This window comes from Sus scrofa, chromosome 18, assembly GCF_000003025.6.
Source record: "Sus scrofa isolate TJ Tabasco breed Duroc chromosome 18, Sscrofa11.1, whole genome shotgun sequence".
Lineage (NCBI taxonomy): Eukaryota > Metazoa > Chordata > Mammalia > Artiodactyla > Suidae > Sus > Sus scrofa.
This window is the reverse complement of record NC_010460.4, coordinates 47702631-47711737: the sequence shown is the minus strand read 5'-3', so window position 1 is coordinate 47711737 and position 9107 is coordinate 47702631. Positions and strand designations below refer to the sequence as shown.

General features: G+C 46.2%; 1 protein-coding gene across 8 annotated transcripts in view; it reads left to right on the top strand.

Annotated features, from left to right (window-relative positions):
* Nucleotides 305–9107, top strand: part of MPP6 (membrane palmitoylated protein 6) — a 121887-nt gene continuing 113084 nt past the window's right edge. For 2 of the 8 annotated variants that reach the window (XM_021079248.1, XM_021079250.1), the window contains exon 1: nucleotides 1058–1235. The gene's annotated coding sequence lies outside the window, so the exon portion shown is untranslated. Of the gene's footprint in view, nucleotides 450–1057; nucleotides 1236–1753; nucleotides 1903–9107 lie in introns of those variants that run through there. The other 6 variants (XM_021079254.1, XM_021079247.1, XM_021079256.1 and 3 more) reach the window with 5 other exon arrangements.

The window sequence follows — 9107 nt, the reverse complement described above, 5'->3', positions numbered from 1 at the left end:
GATTCAGGGAGAGGTTAAGGGAATCGGAAGTTCTCAGACTGCCTGGCTGTGTTTTTCTACCAGAGCCTCTGCAGCACCGCATCGCTCAGTTCCTTTCAACTGAAAAATTAAATCTGCGCTCCTGTCAAAATCTGTCATCTGCACACCCGGACACTCATCCCAGTTCACCATGCACCCCGCAGAGGCAGAGTCCAGGTGGAAAGGGTGGCGCAGCCCCACTTCCGAGGTCTGCGAAGGCCGGGTGTCTGGAGGGAGCTCAACAACTGGTGTCCCAGGAGTGTTCGGCAAAGCCGGCTCCGGGGGTGCCACGGGCGCCTCGGTGCTATGAAAAGAGCTAGTGTCCGTCCATTTCCTCGGGTGTGCATCACACTCCCTGGCTGGGCCTCCGGGAGGAAATTCACGGAGGACACAGCGCCGTAGAACCTGCTGAATACACATCAAAACCAGAGGTGCGTGTGTGAAGGGGGAGGGAGGAGATTTTCCAGAGGCTTTTTTTCTTCGAGGTCTTTTTATCCTTTGGGCCCCACGGCTGGTGGGTTCTTTGAATGTAAACTCTTGAAAGGGGCTGGGAGGAGCCTCTTTTACGCCCGGTGGAGTCTCCTGCTCCTCGGTAAATGCTGAGTGACAGCTGCAATTTCGGCCTGGAAGATCCGGTGGGGATTGGGGCTGGGGGACCCTCGCGCGCGGGCGTGCGCGGCTCGGGGCCGGACCCGGGAGCCCCGCGAGAGGCGGGCCGCGCGGTCGGGCCGGGGCGCCGTCTGCCGGCGCGGGGAGGGGGCTCCACCTGGTCGCCCCGCCGCGGCCGGAGGGGCGGGGCCGGCTTCCCCGAGGCGGTGGCGCCTCCTCGCGCCCGAGCGTGCTCCGCGGCGTCCGGCGCACGCGCGAGGCCGGGAGGGAGCGCGCCCCGGCAGCGGCGGGAGGAGGCGGAGGAGGAGGAGGAGGTGGGCGGCGGCCGGCCGGCGGCGGAGGAGGGCGGCGGAGGAGAGGCTGGCCGCGCGCGCGGTGGTGGCAGCGGCGGCGCCGGCGACCGGAGCCGGGCGGAGTGGGGCGCGAGGGAGGGGGCGGAGGGGGAGGGCGGCGCAGGGGAGCGAGAGCCGCCTTTCCAGGTCCCAACTACGAGCCGCGAGTTTGTAGATGGGGCTGCTCGGCGGCGCCTGCGGCTGAGGAAGAGCAGCGGCGGCCGGCGGACGGGAGCGGCGGCGGCGGCGGCGCGGAGGCGGCCGAGGTGCGAGCCGGTGAGTTGCCGGGGCCCCACGTCGCTCGGGTAACGGTCTCGGCGCGCGCGGGGCCGGCTGCGGGGGCGCCCTGTTGCTCACGGCTGCGGGCCACGCGGGGACCCTGGCCCGCCCCGCCCCCTCGGCACCTGGGCGCGGGCGGCGGCGGGGGCTGCTCCGCTCGGGCCGCGCGGAAGGGACGCGCTCTGCCGGGCCCCTGGCTCCCGGGCTGCGGGCGGGCGGAGCGCGGCAACGTGCCTGGCCCATGCCGCCGGCCGCCGCGCCGCGCCCGGCTCTCGCCAGCGTGCTCCCCGGCGGGGGCCGGGCTGGGGCTGGGGTCGCGCGGGGGCCCTCCGGGCGCAGGGCAGCGGCGCGGGGCGCGGACCCCCTCTGCGGCGGGAGCGGTGGGAAAGCGTGAATGGAGGGCTGCGCCGGGGGCGGCGGCGGCCGTGACGGACACCTCCGGGGTCCGTCTCGGGAGGGGGCGACGCAGCCGACCTCGGGCCGCCTCCCCAGCCCCGAGTCGTTGGGGGAGGAGGCTTTCTGCAAGTCCTGCCGCTACTTCCGAGGCACGAGACTCCAGTTGTTTGAGCAGAGTGCTTGGGGGCCGAGCACACGCGGCTCCGGAGGCGGTTGCGGCCGAGGCAGTGCTTTCCGATTCTGGGTACGCGTGTCTGGAACCCGAAAGGTGCTGGGGCTTTTTCTTTTTCTTTCTTTCTTTCTTTCTTTTTTTTTTTTGTTTTTTTGGCGGGGTGAAGGGCCAGGAAGGGAGTCGAGTCGACTGAGGGATCTTACGGTCGTTGTGATGACAGGATGTGGATGGTTGGTTGGTGGGTGTTTTTTGCAGAAGGATTTTTTTTTTTTTTTAACACTTTCTTGGGAGTTTCGTCTCCGTCTCCGCAGCTCCTGGGATTACAGCGCGTGATTCCATCCGTTCAACTTCCATCAGCTGGGGCATGTAAGCAGGGTTGGGGGCAGGCGAGGGACGGAGTTGAAGGCTGGTGGGGAATCTCAGGAAAATTCTCCGCCTGACTTACAAACAGCTGGTTACATTTTACTCCTTTTCTATGCCTTTGGGGTGTTGGAATTTGACTTTATGCCTCCTGAATTGGCCTCCTTGTAATACGCCTTGGAACATTGGAGGTGCGTTAAACTGCTTTTCAATTGGAGTAGGATTTAGCAGCCATGTCTTCCCGAGAAATCTTTGAAATGGTCGTTCAGAAACTTATGCAGGTCGAATATTTCAGGCGAGGCAACACTCTGTTACCAATGCGGAGATAGTTGCGGTACATGTGTGAAACAACGGATCTCACGCTATTACTGCTTATTTTAGGCATCTGCTGTGCAATTATGATAAGGTATCAGGCCTGATTATAGTCATGTCTTCTGAGGCCTGATTACAGCAAACAACTTTCATGGGTTGTGTCATCCTGAGGTCATCTGGTATCTGAGATCTGTCATATATTTAAATGTATGTTTAAATACATGTTTGCACAATGTGTTACTTTTTAAGGTCTGTGCTGCTTTTAGTTTAGACTAGGGTTACATAATATACAAGTGGTAACACTTTTAATAGCCCTGGTTTTGTCCTGTAGAGATTGCATGCTAAATATCTTTATGAAAAAACATGTGGGGGTCTGTGTGTGTCCTTTTCTGATTGATGCCACTGGGTTCCTTTTCCATTTGGAATTTCAAAATGACTCTCTTCTTTATATATTCAAGATTAAATGAGCACTGGAAAAAATAGGGCCTTCAGCAAGGCTGATAGTTCTGTGGAAGACAGAATCATTTTTTGTTCTCTGGCCAACTGTTGGATTTTTTTTTAAACGAATCATATTTTTCTTAAACATTCGTGGGAGCAGTTTGCATTTTTCCTGAGTCTCATTTCAGGCTGAAATTGTTCCAGAAGACTACACAGCCTGTGTCTCTCTGCCTCCCCCCTCCCATTTTTAGCTTGGGATAACCAAGAAGTCATAATTACAGGACTCTGTGTGTTACCTGTACTGTTTTTAACTTGAAGCTGTTTGAGAACTTACCATGCCTTTGTATACGCTACCATTTAATAATGAATGGTTAGCAGAAGACAGCTGAGATTTTCATTAAATGCCCTTCGCATTTTTGACATCCAAGCTTTGTTAAAAGTAACATCAACAAATTATTGCTGAGAGTTACAAATAATGCAATATTAGTGCTAGTCGGAGACTCCCTAATTATAAAAATACCAAGAAAATAAATATTAAAATAGGCAAGAGGACCCTTTGGAACTTTTGATGTCACTTACTGTGTTATATACTGCCTAGTTCTAGGTGGGTATTTTTTAAGGAATATTTTGCAAATTGGGTATAAGATTTTTTAGCGTTGGTGATAATTTTCTTTAACAAGGTGAGTCATTTGGTAAGTGGCTACACTTGTATCAGAACTCCACCTCAGGTAGGTGTAGTTGACTTTCAAGGATGCGCTGATATTTATTTCAGGAGGAATGAACACCTGAATTAGATAAAACAAATGGGTTGCTTGAAGATATCATTAAATTTTTCCTAAACATTCATACAGGGAAAAACTGTGCTGGTTTGTTTTGCCTCTTGGTTCTTTCCTTCCAGAAACAGTGTTCACACTTATGAATATCATAAGAGCAGAGAAGCCTATGAGGTCTCTCTATTGACATGGCACTAGTATTAAATTAAAGGTTTGATTTTTTTTTTTTTTTTTTTTTTTCCCGTTGTAGGGGCCAGGTTCTGCATAGAGTATTTTTGGTCAGTCTCACAGAAGCTGCAATGATTTCCCTAGTCTTCCTGTTGTTTGTATGTGACCACTGGGGGGAGACTTTACAATTTAGGTTGACAGCCCTGTATTGCTCCCCCCCCCATACATGGCTGCTAATCATCCCTGGGCACTTTGCCAAACTGCTGGAAGTGTGTTGAGGAGGATGCACTCAGAATCAAGTCTTGATCAAGGCGTCTAAATGACTTTTATGTCTTTAACTCACAGCACACTCACAAAATACCACTCTTTATGGATTGTGTTATTCGCCGTCTACTTTCTGGTCTACAGCTCTGTGGGCTAACTAAATATCTAACATAGTGAAAAATGAGATTCATAAATAAATTAGAGCTTTCAAAGATCTTACTCTACTGATATTAATCTTAGAAGCCATGCAGGTTTCCGTTACGTGCTTTGTGTACATAAATATTAGTGGTCTGGAAAGATCTAGAGAGAACACTGCTCTTCTGCAACGTGTACTGTATTCAGACCTCTTTAAGCTGATTGATTAGTCTCCTATTTTAAAAAGCTTTCAGAGAAAGAGATACTGGTACAAGCATCCCTTGTACCTAATTTCGCCACCGAGGGGAAGTTCTTCCTTATTGTAATAAAAGAGATAAGATTAGAACTGGCAGCTTTGTTGATCGTTAAGCTGTATCTATTCTCAGGAGGTACAGTAAAGTCAGAAATAAGTTTAGTTTCTAATTTTCTCTTCTGACTATTTGACATTGTTAATGTCCAGTTCAGTAACAGTGAACTCAGCAAACAAAGGATGTTAGGTTTACAGTAGCTTGGAAAGATCTTAAATTCTTCTTTAACAACTTCATACAGTTTTGATTTTAGTAGATTCATTCACAGTATATAGTAAGCAGGATAGAATTTGAAGTCATTTATATCATCCTGTCATCCCAGATTCTTCTTGTATAAGATGGCTTTGCATTTTTTTTTCCTTAAAAAAAATTATAATCTACAAGAAGAGTTCTCTTCTGCTTAGGAAATATTCATTCCTGGCTAACCTCAACATTGTGTTAATGCTTGGAGAATAGTTTCTAAGAGTCTGTTAAAGTTACGACTGATGCAAAGCAAAATGAGAAAGACAATGTAGTGAGTTTACCGTAAAGCTCAAGTTATTCTCAAATCCTTTCCACTGCCTTCCTGTATATGATCTACCATTTTACACCTTTTCCTCTTAAATCAATTACTCCTTTACCACTTCTTTAGCATTCTCTCTTGTCACTATACTCCATCTACACTGTCCTTCCCCCCTGCCCCCCCCCCACAGTGTCATGGCTTACTCCTGACCTAGGACTGTTCTCTCTGCCCAGAATTCTCTTCCTAAAACCTGGCTCCTTTTCATCATTTCAGGTTTCAATTCAGTTATCTTCTCAGAGAAGGATTATTATCTAACCACCCTGTCAGTGTGGCACCATCCTCTTTTCCCTCTATCCCATTACCTTAATTTTTTTTTTCTGCAAACCATTTATCACTATCTGAAAATGTATTTTCATTTATTTATTTAGGGCCACACCCACGATATATGGAAGTTCCCAGGCTACAGGCTGAATCAGAGCTGTAGCTGCCAGCCTACACCACAGCCACAGCAATGCCAGATTCAAGCTGCATCTGCAGCCTAAACAACAGCTTATGGTAATGCCAGATCCTTAACCTACTGAGCGAGGCCAAGAATCAGACCTGCATCCTCATGGATGCTAGTTGGGTTTGTTACCACTGAGCCACAATGGGGACTCCTGAAAATGTGTTTTTATATCTGTATACTCTCACTAGATTGCAAGCCTCAAGAACTTAGACTTTTACCTGGCACACAGCTGACATTAAATATAAATATTTCTTTAAAAAAAAAATCCTGAGATTCTGTCCCTCCTAAGGCTTTGGTGTTAAAATGTTCTTTGAAATGATATGAGTAGATGATAGTTGTAGTGAGTAGGCCACTTCTGAGTGTAAGTGATAGAAATCCATTCCAACTGGGAGTGAAATTTACTGTAAAGATGCAGGATTCCTTTAGAATCCAAGGGTTGGGACTCTGGAACTCCAGTGCCAGGAGGACACACTTTGTCTTTTCTCTCTTTTCGCGGTGCATTTGCTTCATGTCTTCTCATGCTATAAATGACCACTTCCTAGTTCTCTTATGGAAAATATGGCCACCAGCATCTCCTAATGTTCCCCTGCACTGCCCAGAAACAGGAAACAGATTCATCCAGCTCACATCTCTCCCCTGTATGACGATCTATGCCGTGTTATTAGAACTTGGTTGTACTTGCTGTAATCATGTGAAATAGGGTCGGGTAGTCAACCCAAGTAGGTGCTCCAATGATAATTCATTTTCACACTTGACCACCCTCCAAAAGGCTGGTACCCCCTCTTTTAAATTTTGCTTCTGTGTGAGATTTGAAGATCTGAAAAGCACTGACCTGGGTTTATGCAAAAGAAATATCCTTTCATGGAAGGAATTTACCATTTGTTTGAGGATAATAAAATATGTACATGAAGGAAAGAAATAATAAAATGGCATGGTGATAATGCAGGAACTGAGAAAAATATTTACAACTTGTATTACAGATGTAAGATTAACTTTCTTAATTTATGAAGAGTACCTGCAAATTGATAAGAGATCAGCCGTAAAGTGGACAAAGATCATGAACAGATATTTCACAGAAAAGGAAATTCAAATAGTTGTTAAGCATGTGTGTCAAGACGTTCAACCTCACGCACAATATAAGTATTACAAATTAAAACTGCCAGATACTGTTTTCACCTGTTACATTGACAGATCAAAAACAATTTGATAATATTTTGAAGAGGATAGAGACTAACAGTGACCTCACACATTGTTGGTAGAAGTATAAATTAATAGAATTTGATGTGATTGAAATTTCTACAGAGTACTAAGGTAAATAGAAATATCTGGGAATATACATAAATTGGTGTAGGTGTTTTATAGGACAAGGAAGAGCAGACATTTATCTGAACACTAACTTGTGTTCTTTTTTGGCTTCAGTCATAAAATAAACCCAGGCTAGCATGAAGACAGCAAGATATAAACACCCTACCCTTCACCCCCTCACCCCCGACCCTGACCCCAACCCTACACACACATAAAGGGTATTCCTTTTAGGTTCAGAGTCAGTTTCCCTTCCCAGATCACCTTTTCTTTTACCCTAGTGCTGGTGAAGTTTGTTTTTAAATCACTGAGCTTTCCATATACTCTGTAACTTTTCAGAGCCTTGTACTTTGTTATCTACTTAGTAGCACTTAAGTACAGATTGAAGTGAACAGTGCTTAGTTTATTAGCTTTTGATAGCCACTTCATAATTTTATGCTTTTGGATAAAGCATAAAATCTTGTATAAAGTGATTTATAATTTTACTTGATAGTTGTACTTAGGATTTTATTGCAGTAAATGGTCGTAGAACACTTTTATAGTTGTTTATTATATAATATGGTATATTAATGGAACTTTACTTTTACATGGTTCTTTTGTTCCATAAAATATTGTTAGATCTTAGTCTAACAGTAAATGTTGTGGAAAGATGGGGAGGCAGCTGAAAGTGGAACTTTCCTAGAAAAAAAAATTGTGAGAAGGTGTGAGAAAGATGACTGAGCAGTTCAGGGCCCATGTACTTAAGAAAGGAAGAGTAAAAAGTGAGGGCGTGGATTTTGGAAAGTCTGTGGTTGGAGGGGTTACAGCTGGGGAGGAGTTTTAACCTAGGAAAAGGCTCTTAATTTAGTTGCATGCGTACTGTGAGGATACATTACATATTTTGTGGTATTTTAATTCTGTAGGTCTTTTGCCGTGAATTGACTCTGATGTAGAAATTCTCCACCTAGATGGGTATCAGAATCTTTTAGAGTTATCCCACACCAAAGGGTTCTAATTTAGTAAGTCTGGTGTCGGGTCAGAGCACACTTATATTTTTAGAGTCTCCAAGAGCCAATACGTCCTATAGCATATTCTCTTTAATTATCAAATCAGTCAACATAGGTTTTAAGACATTGTACCACTTAGATAACTCACCCTAGAAGGTCTTTCTCAGCTTGGTCTCTGCTTCAGCCAGATGATAGCTCTACAAACATCTAATTGGTTTCCATTGCTTTGCTCCTTTTCATGCTCTGTCCTTCCTTGCTCTTTTGTTTCTTCTCTGCTAATAAATGTTTACCCTTGCCTCCCCCCAATAAGCTCTCATCGGCTGGCCTCATCCACAATTTATCCTTTCAGTGCAGGACAAATTAGAACATAACACTGACACAGCTGTTAAGTGCACATCATATGAGGGGCTGATTCGTGTGTTTTAGCTCCTGAGTTGTGTGCATATATTCCCCTGTTTTACTGTTTGAACATCTTATTTTTTTTCTCTTGCTACCCAGAGCTTAGAACTTAGACATAATTGGTTTAGTATCCTGATGGCATCAGCAGTACAAGTTTACTGTGTTTTAGGAACTTTGCTAAGTGTTCTCCACACATTATCTCATTTTCCCATCAACAGTTTTTTTTAAAAATTAAAAGCAAATGATTGTATTAGTTTCCTCTGGCTGCTGTAACAAATTGCCACAAACTTGGTGGCATAAAACAAAAGTTTAGGATTTCCCATTGTAGCTCAGTAGAAATAGATCTGACTAGCATCCATGAGGACGCAGGTTCCATCCCTGGCCTTGCTCAGTGGGCTAAGGATCTGACATTGCCGTGAACTGTGGTATAGGTCACAGCCACAGCTCGGATCTGGCATGGCTGTGGCCGTGGCGTAGGCTGGCAGCTACAGCTCCAATTCAACCCCTAGCCTGGGAACCTCCATATGCTGTGGGCACAGCCCTAAAAGGTGGGGGAAAAAAAAAGTTTATTCTCTCACAGTTTTGGAGGCCAGACATCTGAAATCAGTATCATTGGGCCAAAGTCAGGGTGCTCCCTCCAAAGGCTGCAGAAGAGGGAGTTCCCATTGTGGCTCAGCAGTTACGAACCCAACTAAGATGCACGAGGATTCGGGTTTGATCCCTGGCCTCAGCTCAGTGGGTTGGAGATCCAGTGTTGCTGTGAGCCGTGGTGTAGGTCACAGACTTGGCTCAGATCCCGAGTTGCTGTGGCATAGGCCAGCAACTACAGCTCTGATTCGACCCTAGCTT